Consider the following 14,791-nt stretch of genomic DNA (forward strand, 5'->3'; position numbering starts at 1 on the left):
GCTGGGGCAGCCCTTTCCCCGTGGCTGGGAGTGGGAGGAAGGAGGGGGCGGAGTTAGGGCGGAGTTGGGCGGGGCTGGGGTGGGGAAATGGGCGGGGCCAGGGCCCGTGGAGGGTCCTCTTTTTTTATTTTTAAAATATGGTAACCCTACACTAGGGCCCTTTACATCACTAATGACAGTGTAAAGAGGCCTTACAGTGCATGCAACTGTAACTTACTTCTAGGGCAAGGCCCCTTTACAATACTAAGCAGGGGGTGCTTAGTGTAATAGAGAATATGACACGGCTTATTTAAAAATTACACTCCTGTCAATTTTTGTAACCTATTACTATTATTGTTGGAAGCAACACCCAAAATTATTATAACAGAAAGGACGTGGATGAGACAGTCTCTCGTTTTGCAGTTTGCTTTTGAAAATGATAGCAAGTTGCTGCAGGTCAGTTTCCCTGTTTGCCCCTGCAGTCAGCAAGGCCAAGATCCTGCAAGTGCCCATTTGCAGAAGGGCCCCTACACACGTGTGCAGTCCCAAATAAGGCATAGGCGCTTCACATGGGCACGTGGTTCTACTTATTACAGGACCAGGCTGAGTCTCCCAATGCATTAGACCAGGGGTGGGCAAACTATGGCCTGCGGGCCACATCCGGCACACCAGCCGATTTAATCTGGACCTTGAGCTCCTGCTGGGGAGCGGGGTCTGGCTCTTGCCCCACTACCGCACTCCAGCTGGGGAGCAGGGTCGGAGGCCGCTCGACATGCGCATGCCACAACTCCACACGGCTCCCAGAAGCAGCGGTATGTCCCCCCTCTGGCTCCTACGTTTAGGGTCAGCCAGGGGGCTCCGTGCGCTTCCCCCGCCCCAAGCGCCACCCTCGCAGCTCCCATTGGCCGGAAACTGCTGCCAATGGGAGCTGCAGGGGCAGTGCCTGCGGACGGGGCAGCGTGCAGAGCTGCCAGGCCGCGCATCTGCATAGGAGCCGCAGAGGAGACATGCCGCTGCTTCCGGGAGCTGCTTGAGGTAAGCACCATCTGGAGCCTGCACCCCTGAGCCCGTCCCACGCCCCAACCCCCTGCCCCGATCCTCCTCCTGCCCTCCGAACCCCTCAATCCCAGTCCGGAGCACCCTCCTGCACCCCAAACCCCTCATCCCCAGCCACACCCCAGAGCCTGCACCCCCAGCCAGAGCCCTCACCTCCCCGCCCCACACCTCAATCCCCTGCCCCAGCCTGGAGCCCCCTCCTGCACCCTGAACTCCTCATTTCTGGCCCCACCCCAGAGCCCGCAACCCCAGCGAGAGCCCTCACCCCCTTCTGCACCCAACCCCAATTTCGTGAGCATTCATGGGCCGCCATACAATTTCAATACCCAGATGTGGCCCTCAGGCCAAAAAGTTTGCCCACCCCTGCATTAGACAGAAGTAGACTAGAAAGGTAGCACAGTGCAACAGGAGTTACCTCCATTACAGGAATGGTATAATAGTTTTGGCAATACTACTACTGTGATCAGATTTGACAAAGTCTGAATTTTGAAGTGAAAATACGGCACTGTGCCCAACAGGTTGGTGTATTCAAGGAAAGAGTGGCTGAATGCCCTGTGATTATATCACCCACTCAGGTACCCTTTAGGGAGCACATACCACATTGCAGAGCAAAGTGCCGTAATTTCATTTTAAACATTGGTAATGCTATAGAAGGGCATTCTTACCATCAGGTGGCCAGATGGAACCACAGTCTGTTGAAAAGAAACAAACACAGATCAATAACTACAGTTTGATTCGTGTGCTTTAAATATTGTCAAAACATGTTCTAGGAGAAGGCTGGTGGACTTCATACAGAAAGCTTAATAAATACAAATGTTTCTATATGAAGAACTAAACATCAGTTTAATTAAACTGACTTAAATAAGAATGATTAGGCATTCTCTAACAGATAAGAAAAAAAAATGGTGAGAAAAGCCTTTATAGTTAAAAAGCCAATGGAACAGCAAATGTTCTTTGCGGTATGCAGGCTATATTTCTTCAACAGTAGGAACTTGTGAAACACTCAAATGAAAACAGGAAAGCATGAATTCATGAGGGATCCTAATCCAAACTCTTACAGTTTTAAATTGAAAATAACTCTTTCCCTATTGATTTTTTTTCCTTTTCCATTTGTGAAACACTAATTTTTGCCCTCTACATTTGTTAATGACGCCCAAGCCCACATCTCTTTGCTTACTTCTTCTATCTTTGTGTCTGTACTGCCATTCTTCCAAATAAGCAGTGTAAACAACCATTTCAGAGCCCTCTGTCTTGTGCTGACTTGTCATCGCAAAGGATGGTAAATCTCACCCTTCTCACTCATGACCAAAGATGGAGGAAACTCCCTAGCATTCCCTAAAGAAACTCAGTGCATTGCTTTTGCTTGAGGCCCTCAGAGCATCTAACCAACCCTGTGTACTTATGAATCAGCATCACAAATATCAGTTTAGCTCTCAGAAAGACACTTGTTAGTTAACTTAGTTTCCCTCTGATGTATACTTGGCTGCCTCTAAAAAAGCAGAGCATAAATTACATCCTTGCCAATCGATACCTGAAAGCCATAAATAATTTTGAATGAAAATAACCCTGAAACACACTGGAATAGGAGACAATTCTGGAAAGGTAAAATGAAAAAGCAGAAAATAATGCACTAAAAAGTGACTGTCCCTACCACTGGCTACTGGTTATTTCTTTACTTCTCAGTATCAGATTGATGGATTTAACAAAAGAGGCTCTACTCACCTTACTTGTGCAGTCTCATTGGCTTTAATAGGAGCACACAAGGTAGTAACAGCAGCACATTTTGTCCCTATATGTTTAGAATCTAGTGGTTTTGGCCACCAGATTTTAAAGATCAAATACAAAGTCTGAAAGATGATGTCCAGTAAAACTAACAGGAAAAAAAAATCCCTTTGGGAATTAATCTGAATGGAAAAAAAAATTGGGGATAAATTTGTGGTTCTTATGAAAGACTAATATTTTAGCACTGAATCCCTCCTACTAAATAGGAACTGTTAATTCTCAAACTCAGCCAGATTGTGGAAATATTTATGATGCACACACATAGCCACTCTGAACAAGAATGGCTTATTTTATTTCTGATCTGAATTGCAGATGTAAAAGGCACTAGTCCACTTTAGCAGACAGTCTCCTCCCCACAAAATATTCCTGGAAAACTAAAAGGCAGACAATGCACTGAATAGAAACTTCTCTCTTATTGCATGTAGCTCTTATAATATACTGGTGAAAATCTCAAAACTGCATGTAGCAATTAGCTCACACAAAGTAAGGAAACAAGTTGTAAACTATAATTAAATAAAGTAATTGAGCATGCTGTAGACTTATATATATTTGAAATGTAGAGTATACTAGTCCAAGTATACTGAAATACGAGTCAACAGTGCCCATTTGAGGTATTTATTTAAATAAAATTATTTTAATCCTTTAGTGATCATGGGCTTCCATCCCTCCCTCTTCCTGTTGTCCAATAAGATAGAAGCACAAACCTAAATAACATTGAGATCATGCTATTAAACCTCTATCATTCAAATATCTATGTTTCACCTATCAGGAAAATGTAAGAGAGGAGAGACAGATTATGATGTAAACAGCACAATAGGGATAGGGTTGCCAGGTGTCTGGTTTTCGACTGGAATGCGCAGTCGAAAAGGGATCCTGGCGGCTTCGGTCAGCAGAGCCGACCAGGCCGCTAAAAGTCTGATTGGCTGCAGCGGGTGGCTCCGCATGGCTCCCAGAAGCGGCCAGCATGTCCCTCCAGCTCCTAGGTGCAGGGGCGGCCAGGAGGGCTCAGCGCATTGGCCTTGTCCATGGCGCAGACGCCACCCTGAGCACCAGCTCTGCAGCTCCCGTTGGCCGGGCCTGTGGACAGGGCAGTGCATGGAGCCCCCTGGCCGCCCCTGCACCTAGGAGCCAGAGGGACATGTTGCTGCTTCCCAGGAGCCACTAGAGATAAGCACCACCTGGAGCCCGCATCCCAAACCCCCTCTCTGCCCCCAAGCCCCTGTCCCAGCCCTGAGCCCCCGCCCACACACCGAACCCCTCAGTCCCAGCCCGGAGCCCCCTCCTTCACCGCAAATCCCTCATCCCCGGCCTCACCTCACACCCCACACCCCTAGCCAGAGTCCTTACCCCTTCCGCACCTCAATCCCCTACCCCAGCACGGTGAAAATGAGCGAGTGAGCGAGGGTGGGGCACAGCGAGCAGTGGAGGGAGGGGGCATGGAGTGAGCAGGAGCAGGGCCTTGGAGAAGGGGCAGGGCAAGAGTGTTCGGTTTTCTGTAATCAGAAAGTTGGCAACCCTAACCAGAAATGACATTATAAAACTTCACTGGAAGAAGGATGTATATATTTGTTTAATATCCATTAAGACAAAACATTCTATTTCAGCAGTGACTTATTCCGTAGAAAGATCTGGAGTTTCATTTAAATTTCCCACAGCACAGTAGTAAAGAGAACTCCACCCAGAGCAGAGACTGGGTCTCTGAGAAATTGGGGAGTAGGTGTAACAGAGAACATTCTAGATGGACTCTTACCTCATGCACCTTCCAGTGGAAACTTTTGTGCATAGAAATTACATCTACCCTGTAGTGTACAGGGGAGGCCAATTTGTTAAATTACATTATATTTCTGCAGTTTTTCTGTGTAATATAAAGACACAGCCAGCAGAAATAGCCAAATTATGAGTACATACTGCAATGATATTATTCATGAAAACCTTCTTACCCAGTGCACAGATGGATGACTCGTCATTGTGCCCAGCGGGCTGTTCAATCCAGAAGAGGATGCCAGATAAAGGGACAACCACTCAAGCCCACAAACCAAGCGTATTATAAAAAATAAATAGTGAAGCCTTTTGGGTTTTTCTGAGGAGATACAGGAGAGCTCTAACTTGCATTCAGGATAGTTCTGGGAGACCTACAAATTAAAATATGCAGTATGCTACCTTCAGATTCTGTGGCAACTTCAAATACATTTTTAAAAGGAAGTTAAGTTTTGACTGAATTAAATGTAAAAGAGCCTAGTACAATCACTTCCTTGTTATTTATTTGATATTAAATGACTCCATTTCCTCTGCCCTTATATTTTTTTCTATTTTCAATGCACTATTGAACTTTATACTGAAAATGTGTAAGTGCAACGATGAAGTTGATTAAGAAGGAGTTGGTTTTGAAAACAGTTGGTGCTCTTTACACCTGGGAAGAAGAGATGGTTTGGGAGTACAAGGAGGAAATTAGTAGTACGTTCTGGTCAAACAATCAACAGCCAAGTTGTTAAACAATTATGAGTTTGTTTCACAGTTAAAATCCAAATAGGATGAATGGGGGGCAGTGCATACCTCTCCAAGCTAGCTTTCAAATTGTTGACACACAACACTCACGTCACTTTGCATTCTTTGTTCAAGTTGGAAGGTTTTCTTTGCAAACATAAGGCTACCTTTTTTTAAATGAAAACTCAGATGCTGGAGCACAATTCTGTCGCAAAGAGGTGAATTCAGCACAAATCCCCAGGGCCACAGATTACAGGAGGCTCTAGATCAGGGGTGGGCAAACTATGGCCCACGGGCCGGATAGAGCCTATCAGGGCTTTGGATCCGGCCCACGGGATTGCTCCCCGTGGCGCTGTGGGCCCCGCGCCGTTCTCAGAAGCAGCCGGCACCAGGTCCCTGCAGTCCCTGGGAGGGGGGGCTCCGTGCATTGCCCTTGCCTTCAGGCCCCGCCCCCCGCAGCTCCCATTGGCCGGGAACAGGGAACTGCAGCTAATGGGAGCTTCGGGGGAGGTACCTGGAGGCGCGGCAAGCGCAGCGCATGCGGAGCCCTCCGCCCGTCCTCCACTCCCCGCCCCGAAGGGGCCACAGTGCTTCCTGGAGCGGCGCGGGGCCGGGGACAGGGCAGGCAGCAGGGAGCCTGCCCTGGCCCCGGTGCGCGCTGCTGCCACCCTAGAGCCGCTTTAGATAAGTGGTGCCAGGCCGGAGCCTGAACCCTTCCTGCACCCCGCCCCCCAACTCCCTGCCCTAAGCCCCCTGCCTGCATCTCGCACCCCTCCTGTACCCCAACCCCCTGCCCTGAGCCCCCTACCATACCGCACACCCCTCCTGCAACCCAACCCCCTGTCCTGAGCCCCCTCGTACATCCCGCACCCCTCCTGCACCCCAACCCCCTGCCCTGAGCCCCCTCATACACCCCACACCCCTCCTGCAACCCAACCCCCTGCCCTGAGCCCCCTCGTACATCCCGCACCCCTACTCCCTGCCCTGAGCCACCTCGTACACCCTGCACCCCTCCTGCACCCCAACTCCCTCCCCTGAGCTCCCTGCTGCACCCTGCACCCCTGTGCACCCCAATCCCCTGCCCTGAGCCCCCTCCCACAGTTCGCACCCCTGCCCTGCGGCCCCTCCTGCACTCTCCACCACTCCTGCACCCCAACCCCCTTCCCTGAGCCCCCTCATACACCCCGCACCTCTCCACTGCCCCAATCCCTTGCCCTGAGCCCCTTCCTGCACGCCGCACCCCCTCCCACACCCCGCACTCCCTCCCGCACCCCAACCCCCTGCCCCAGCCATGCATACAATTTCCCCACCTAGATGTGGCCCTCGGCCCAAAAAGTTTGCCCACCCCTGCTCTAGATATAAACATCACCCACATGATAAAAAGCCAGGATAAAGGTGCTGTATGTAAGTGGCTGTCAGAAAATCTCCACCCAACAAGGGTAGAAGTTAGTTGCTCCTACAGTATTCTGTTTCCTACAGAAATACTACACCACATCCCCTGTCGCCAGGGGCAGAGCAGGGCAATTCCTGGGCATGGTTCACATGACCTCAGCAAAAGCAGTCTACATAGCCTACAAGACACTGCAGCCAGAAAGAATATGGGCACAGATCAACACTGCTTTTGCAGCTAACAGGTGTGCTGATTTGGCAGATGGTTAGGCCATTTTCAAAGCGCTGACCAAAATTTGACCTATTGCAGCCTTGCAAAATTATCACGGAAATTTTACCAGCCCTGACACAAAGTCTCCTCTCTGCTCCTTACCATGGTGATAATGAAAAGGAAATACTATTTTCCCTGTCTTTTCTAAAGAAAAACAAAAGAGGGGTTACTCAGCCTGAGTGAGCAGAATTTCTCAAGTATCAAAGGACAACCTAAAGAAGGTCCTGAATTATTGTGCACGAGATTTATACTCTAATAATAATCTTTGTTTAATGTCTATTGCACTGATGTATACTGTTTTGCTACAAATTTAACCATCTTATTTAAAAGGACAAAATCCCCATATTTCTTTTGTTACACAAAATCTTCTTTTAATATATTTCTCTTTATTTTACACTCATTATGGAGTTTCATCTTCCAGTATACTGAGTTTATATAGATTGCAACAAAGTCAATGTATCCCCTTTTCAAATATTTATTCTCCAATTTCAAATATTTATTTATTTTGTAGGTTTCACTAGAGAGAATTAAATATTGAAAATGAGTCTGGAGAGGCTGGTTCCTTTAATCCTTTTCACGTGTCCAACAGCCATCCAAGACAGAGCCCACAGTATGTTCTGAGCAAAGCTATTTATGCATTATGACAAGTGTTAAGAACAGACTTCTGATTTGGTACAGTCTCACCAACTCTTAAGAAAAAAAAAGGTCCATTAATAAAAGCTTAACATGGAAATAGCAGCACCTAGCTTGCCTCAAATTCTGAATCCCAGAACTAGGAAATAAATCAAAAGTCTGATTACTCATGAATAAATAAAAAAAGCTTTTCACTTCTTTACAGCACCTTCCATTCTTGAAGGTGGTAGTAGGTGTTTTAAAGAAGAACAGTGTTTTTATTATCATCATCAACAACAACAAAGGTTTCCTCTATCTAAGGATCTTCAAGCATCTTACAAAGTTTAATTTAGCTCACCCACTGCCTCTGAAACAAACTTTATCATTCCCAATTACAGATGTGGAAACTGAGGTGCGGAAAAGCTAAGTAACTTTCCCAAGTATAGTATAAGTCAGTTACAGAGATAGGAATAGATCACAACTCTCCCAATTCCTAGCCTGGTGTTACAAACACAAATTCATGCTTCTTCCCCTGTGTTAAAGTTTACCTCAAGTTCAAATCAAAACAAGTCACAGAGTCTGCATGGCATACTGATAGAGAGTAGCAGTGAGCTGAGAACAAAAGATTTCAAGATTCAATTTAGCACTACAGAGCCCAGATCTTTATCTGAATCTTTTTAGCTAGATATATTATAAGAACACTAACTGGGCCACAAAAACAGCCTCTCAACATGGTATTTTGGCCCTTCTGTTTGGGCAGAGGTGTGAAATGCTTTTAGATAAACCTATTTATAGCTCAAAAAGGTTTGGATCAAGTTCTTACTTGATCCGAATCACATTGCCCATTGCTAGAAAAAGGTCGAAAAAAATCAGAAATAATTAAAAAGCAGTCTTGGAGTCTGTCAACCACAGGGTTTATCTCAGTGGAAGCCTGCAAGATCCAGAGAGGATTGGAGATATCTAATCAAGAGGTATTAATTCTATTCTCTGTAGTTTCTTATACAGTCCACATTGCCATAGTATCTGAGTGCCTTCCAGTAGTGCAGTAAGTGACATGACTAACATGAGCCACATATGGTTTGTTTTCTCTCTTAACCTCTCCCTAGGAGAATTGCATGCACAATGTAGTGTTTTGGTTTAGTAGGTTTTCAGGATTTTTACATGTGCACTGCTATGTGTTTATATGCCCTTAGTAGTGGGAATATGGGTGATCAAAGGAGGAGTAGGGCCTCAGGGCAGAAGGAATGGCCTCCATGGTAGTGGTGAAATCTGGATAATTTGGAGGATCATTAAACAGGAGGCAGGAGGAATTGTCTATGGCAGCACATCCAGACGCTCCTAAAGAAGGGAGGAGCAGGATCTATATGGTATATACCACCTCTATTTCACTTGGATTACACGGGAAACAGATTTTGTTGCATGAATATTACCAAATGCTGTACAATTATTTATTTAAGTTCACACCCAGATTGTTACTAAAAAAGGCAAGACATCTAGTGAGCTCCAACATATTTCAAAGTTTCTCCCAAAGCTTTAAACATATGGTGTCCTAAACATAATTCCATATTTCTACATCCACCCTCCTACATTCTCTACTTTCAAAGGTAGTTCCCTCCGCATGTACATTATATTCTAAGGTAGTAAAATAAGTAGCTCAAAATGAAAATAAGTAGCTCAAAATGTAATTAAAAAAAAATATTCTCCATTATTGCCATTCTAACTCCCTGCTTGCAGCCACTTAATTTTCAGAAACTCTCATCATTCGGTATGAAATTTTCCAGGCTTGGTCTCTGCCTGAAGGGGAGGGTTTGTTTTGGAAAGTTGGAGAATAAAACTTTTCAGCCATTTTGAAGCATGAGGAGAGTGGAAAGATACACTTTGCCAAATATAAACACAGCTGTGGATAGAAAAGGAGCTTTGCCTGCCTCATTCCGTGTGCATCTCGTGAAATGAAAGCAACATAGTTCCTAAGGCTTGGACATGTAGGGATCTCTAATACAGACTTCCTGAAATGTAGTGAAGAGGGTCCTTGTCAGGTTCTTGGGATAGGATGTTCTGATGGCACCAAGACAAATATATCCATATCATGGAATTTATTTTATTTAAAACACACACACACACACACAACAAAAACTATAAAACTCACACCAAAAGAAAAAAAACCCCACATACCTTGGTGATACTGAGGCAATATACCTAACTCTAGCTTGCAAGCTTTGTGGTATTACTACCCTCATGCCCCAAATCTTCTTTACTGACATTTCCATTTTTCTACAGTAATAAGGATGAAAACTCCCATCTACTATTTGATATAGCCTGTGGACTGTGCTTTCCTTCCTTTACATGGTATGCAGGCAGATATGATCTATCAAACTGCCGTATGTTTCAGTTGTCATACTAACACCAAACAGGTAGCCAATGTGCTCTTCCAGGTTACGTTCATAGGTCACCTCTCCCTAAATTCTGGATTTCTGATCCTAAATACTAACAATCCCTGAGGGCTTTTTTGAAGACTTATCTACATGACAGTGTGTGGACCTAAATTCCCTCTAAGCTGCCTACGCTCAGGTCTGTGGGGAGGGAGGGAGGGGGGAGTAGAGATGCCTCTTCCCCAGCCCTGACCTAGCCCAGCCCGGAACCTGCCGTGGCCAGGGGACAGGCACCCCGGCCCAGCCCAGCCCTGACCCAACCCAGCTCTGAACCTGCCATAGCCAGGGAACAAGCGCCCCTCCCCCGGCCCAACCCAGGCGCTGCTGTGGGGAGAGAGAGCTGGGGGGGAGTCCTCTCTCCCCACTGCACCCCAAACCCCTCATCCCCAGCCCCACCCCAGAGCCCGCACCCCCACCCAGAGCCTTCACCCCCTGCACTCCAACCCTCTACCCCAACCCTGAGCCTCCTCCCACACTCCGAACCCTTCAGTCCCACCCTGCCACATGAATTTTGTTATGTGCACCAATATGAAGGTGATATGTCACACATCACCTCCATATTGGTGCACATAACAAAATTCATTCTGCACGTGGGTGGGAAAAATTAGAGGGAATACTGGTGTGGACAGCTTGTTAAGAGTATCCAGGAAAGCAGACAGCTTTACTTCTTCTCTTTGGTTTCTTAAGTGAAATTTCTCTCTCAATTATGTGGTTTGGGGCACCTTGTACTTTTCAAAGGACTTCATTCATGTCCTTATACTCCATGTCACCTGCTCCTTGAAGAGAACACAAGTGTTCAACAACTTCAGACACCTATATTCCAACCAGAGTTAGGAAAATAAATCTGTTATTGCAACCACTTCTAATGTCACCGTGAGAAGTACTGCAGCAGTCTTTGTACACACATTTATAAGTCTTCGGTTTTGCATCAGAGTAGACGCTGGCCATTTTCCCATAGAAAACAGCAGGCTGTGAATTCGTTGTGGAAACCATGACTTTTAACGCACACCGCAACTTTTTATAGTTGCCGGAAATTTGAATGATACTATAACCCCGTGTGCAAGGTCACAACATCAGTCAGGGCAGGTCTACACTGGGAACTTACAACAGCACAACTACATGTCTCAGGGGAGTGAAAAATCCACACCCCTGAGAGACACAGCTACCCCAACCTAATCCTTGGTGTGGCCAGCACTAGATTGACAGAAGAATTCTTCCGTTGACACAGATACTGCTTCTTGAGGAGGTGGATTACCTACGCCGACAGGAGCAGCTATACCGCTGTAACATTTCAAGTGCAGACAAGCACACACTGAAATTTGGCCCAACTGCCCCTCCATCATTCAAATTTGGCCCAGCTGCCCCTCCATCATGCTTGCCTTTGAGAGCCAAGTAGGTCATGCGGGATCTCTTCTGTGTCCTGTGCTTTGCCAGGCAGGCGGCATACCTTGGAAAACCGCACCAAAACCACGTTTAAAAACTGTGGCTATAACTTTTAAACCAAAAAAATCACAACTTCCTTACAGCCTTATCTATATACAGCCACTTTTACCTTGTTTATTCTTCTTCCTTTCTTTTTAGAGACACTCTGATCCCCTTGATATTTCAGAAGTATCCCATCCTTATGGCCAGTGATTTTCTTATCTCTCCAGATGCAAATAATGCAATCATGCCTTTTTAATCAACTATAATTGCCGTATATACTCGATCATAAGCCGGTTCGTTTATAAGCTGACCCCCCCCCCAAGATGGATAAGTAAAAATGGAAAATTTTTATAACCCGTTCATAAGCCGACCCTATAATTCAGGGGTCAGCAAACTTTGGCTCCTGGGCTATCAGGATAAGCCGCTGGCGGGCCGAGATGGTTTAACTCGAGCGTCCACAGGCACGGAAGTAAACCTAAGTAAACAAAGTGTCCCAGCGCGCCAGCTGCTTACCCTGATGGGCCGGGACAGCAACTGGTGGGGAAATTTTGGGGGGGGGGAGAAGCTGGGAGTCAGAGGAGTAACCCCTGTGACCACCCCCCATATGACCCCACCCCTAGCCTGGGACCCCCAAACTCTCCCCATCCTATCCCTTCCCACCTTATCTGGGGAGGGCCAGGGGAGGATGTCTCTGACCTGGCTGGAGCTGCTCCAGCAGGCTGGGCAGCACGGTCCCAGCCTGCTCCGGCGGGCCAGACTGGGTGGCGCGGCCGCAGCGTGCTCCGGCTGGCCGGGCGGCACAGCCACAGCCTGCTCTTGGGGGTGGGGCTGAGTGGCACGGCTGCAGCCTGCCAGCCCCGGAGCTGCAGCTGCTTTGGAGGCTGGGGGGAGAGCAGAGTGGCCAGAAGTGGAGAGACTCTGGCCCCGACTCTTCCCTTTTGTCTCTGCTGGCTGTGCTGAGTCTCCTTGCTCCCTCTGTTGGGGGGAGAGGCTGTGTCCCACCCCTCCCTCTCTATACCCGTTCATAAGCTGACCCGTCTCTGGTGCTTCCCTTTTTTACTAAAAAAATCCGGCTTATGAACGAGTATATACGGTACTGTACTTGGGTGACAAGAAATCCAACCAACAAAGCACTGAAGCCAAATAGTTGTGCTGGGTTCTTAGGAAGATGCTCTCACCTCACTCCCCAGGACCACACAGCAGCTTACAGAGCTACTCCACAAATGACCATGTGTGGCCCTAATCCTCTGGCCCTAGATCTTACCACTTACCCTTTCACTGGCCCACCCATAGTCTGACTCCTGTTGCCTTGGCTCTGGGCCATACATGAGTTTGTGCCTCCCAAATTCAGCTCCCCTGTTCCCTAGCAAAACCACGTGCAGAAGCACCAGAAGTGAGGGTTCCATTCATCCCAAAGTGGACATTAATAGCTACATGGTTTAACAGTCAAAGACTTAAGAAATGTCCCTTCTGACAAATCGTGGCCAACAGATGATTTTAGATTACTCAGTTTTTCAGTGCCCAACTTGAGATACCTTAAAGGGGCCTGATTTCAAGAAAGTATTCAGCACCCCTTTCAAGGTGCCCAAAATAGGGCACCTAAAAACTGAGACAGACACTTTAAAGGGGCCTGATTTCCAGGAAGTGCTTAGCACCTACCTCTTTCAATTTTTGGGTGCTCGTCTTCAGACACCTTGAAAGGCAGGCTGAGAACTTTCTTAAAATCTGGCCTCTTTAAGGTCTGATGCTGGGCACCAAAAAATCACTACGCACTTTTGAAACTCTTGGCTGTCAATGTGAAGGCTGCACTCCCAGCCTTAACGCTGCCCCCTCCCCCACAAGAACAGGCTTTACAATAGAGCATTTAATGGCATGATGGCCTACCATTTTTCAATTACTATCTAATATCACTTTTTCCCCACCATCTTATAAATGCTTTTGTATTTACCTAAACCAGGGGTAGGCAACCTATGGCACTCATGCCGAAGGCAGAACGCAAGCTGATTTTCAGTGGCACTCACACTGCCCGGGTCCTGGCCACCGGTCCGGGGGGCTTTGCATTTTATTTTAATTTTAAATGAAGCATCTTAAACATTTTAAAAACCTTATTTACTTTACATACAACAATCGTTTAGTTATATATTATAAACTTATAGAAAGAGACCTTCTAAAAACATTGAAATGTATTTCTGGCACGCAAAACCTTAAATTAGAGTGTATAAATGAAGACTCGGCACACCACTTCTGAAAGGTTGCCGACCCCGACCTAAACTGTACAGAACAGAGCCCCTTCCCAGAGCTCCAGGCACCTTCATCACAAATTAAAAACAGCAGTACAACAGCATACCCACCAACTTCCCCAAAACCCAATGAACAACTTTTACACCTACAATATAATGTAAACAGCGGGCAGGTCAAAGGTTGGGCCTACAAATGTTTAGTGTCCCTTTTAAACATCTGCTGAAATGCAACTAACAAAGACACTCACCTGCATCTGGAGAGTAACAAGATAAAGAGTGTAAAATCTAAGGAATGAAAAGCCAGCAAAATAGCAGTGAAACAACAGATTTTTCAGAAGTTGGTTAATGCAAGCATTTCCAACAAGAAAAATAGCAAGTCAAAGGCCAACTTCATCTTTCTTGCAGCTTCACTGAAACTAACAGATTTGCGGGGGAGGGAGGGGTCAGAATTCTTTGCACACCCTTTGTAACGTAAGTAATTTTCACGTTAAGTAGGCTAAGGATGAGTACTAGTAGTTGATTGACACTTACTATTTCACAGTAGTATGCTAGCCAGAAAGTTTGGCTTGTATGTCTGTCTAGTTTGTTGTTATAGACAAAGATTAATAACTGCCTGCATATGGTGTTTTATGCATAAATATAATCTACTTATACAGGAGCAGATGTACCACTTGGGGGCTTATTCTCCCCATGACCCACGTCTGGAACTCCCATGGCTCTCCAGCATATTGAGGGGAGAATGTGCTCCTCATAATTAAACTGTAATCCTGAGAGTTTCTTTACAGGTCAGTAATCTCAATCTGAACACCAAGTCATTTTGTGACTGAAAGAAACGGATTTACTTGGCATTCAAATCATAATAAGAACACAACGTTTTGACAAAAGTCAGACTAGTAAGGCCTATCTTTTTTGGCATGTATTTTAGTTACTGAAAAAATATTTTAATTTCTGTAATGGAGCAAAGATATTGACTGGATTTGTCTTTTAGCCCAGTCAAGCGAGAAACTCCCAAATAGATTTCACAGGGTTCACACTATATAGTTCTAATCTCAGATTCAAATAGCTCCAGGGAAATGAGAGCTGCCCCTTCCTTTCCCTCCCCACCCTAACAGCAGCAATTTCAT

At 46.2% G+C, this 14,791-nt stretch overlaps 1 protein-coding gene across 3 annotated transcripts in view; it reads right to left on the bottom strand.

Moving 5' to 3' along the window:
* KLF12 (Kruppel like factor 12) overlaps positions 1-14,791 on the bottom strand; it is a 341,374-nt gene that overhangs the window by 273,072 nt on the left and 53,511 nt on the right. Inside the window, exon 1 of one of the 3 annotated variants that reach the window (XM_026660911.2) lies at positions 1,701-1,730. The exons of the other annotated variants lie outside the window; for them this stretch is intronic. The gene's annotated coding sequence lies outside the window, so the exon portion shown is untranslated. Of the gene's footprint in view, positions 1-1,700; positions 1,731-14,791 lie in introns of those variants that run through there. 3 annotated transcript variants of the gene reach the window in all.

The sequence above is a fragment of the Terrapene carolina genome, unplaced genomic scaffold, assembly GCF_002925995.2.
Source record: "Terrapene carolina triunguis isolate 2854851 unplaced genomic scaffold, T_m_triunguis-2.0 Scaffold21, whole genome shotgun sequence".
NCBI classification, from domain to species: domain Eukaryota; kingdom Metazoa; phylum Chordata; order Testudines; family Emydidae; genus Terrapene; species Terrapene triunguis.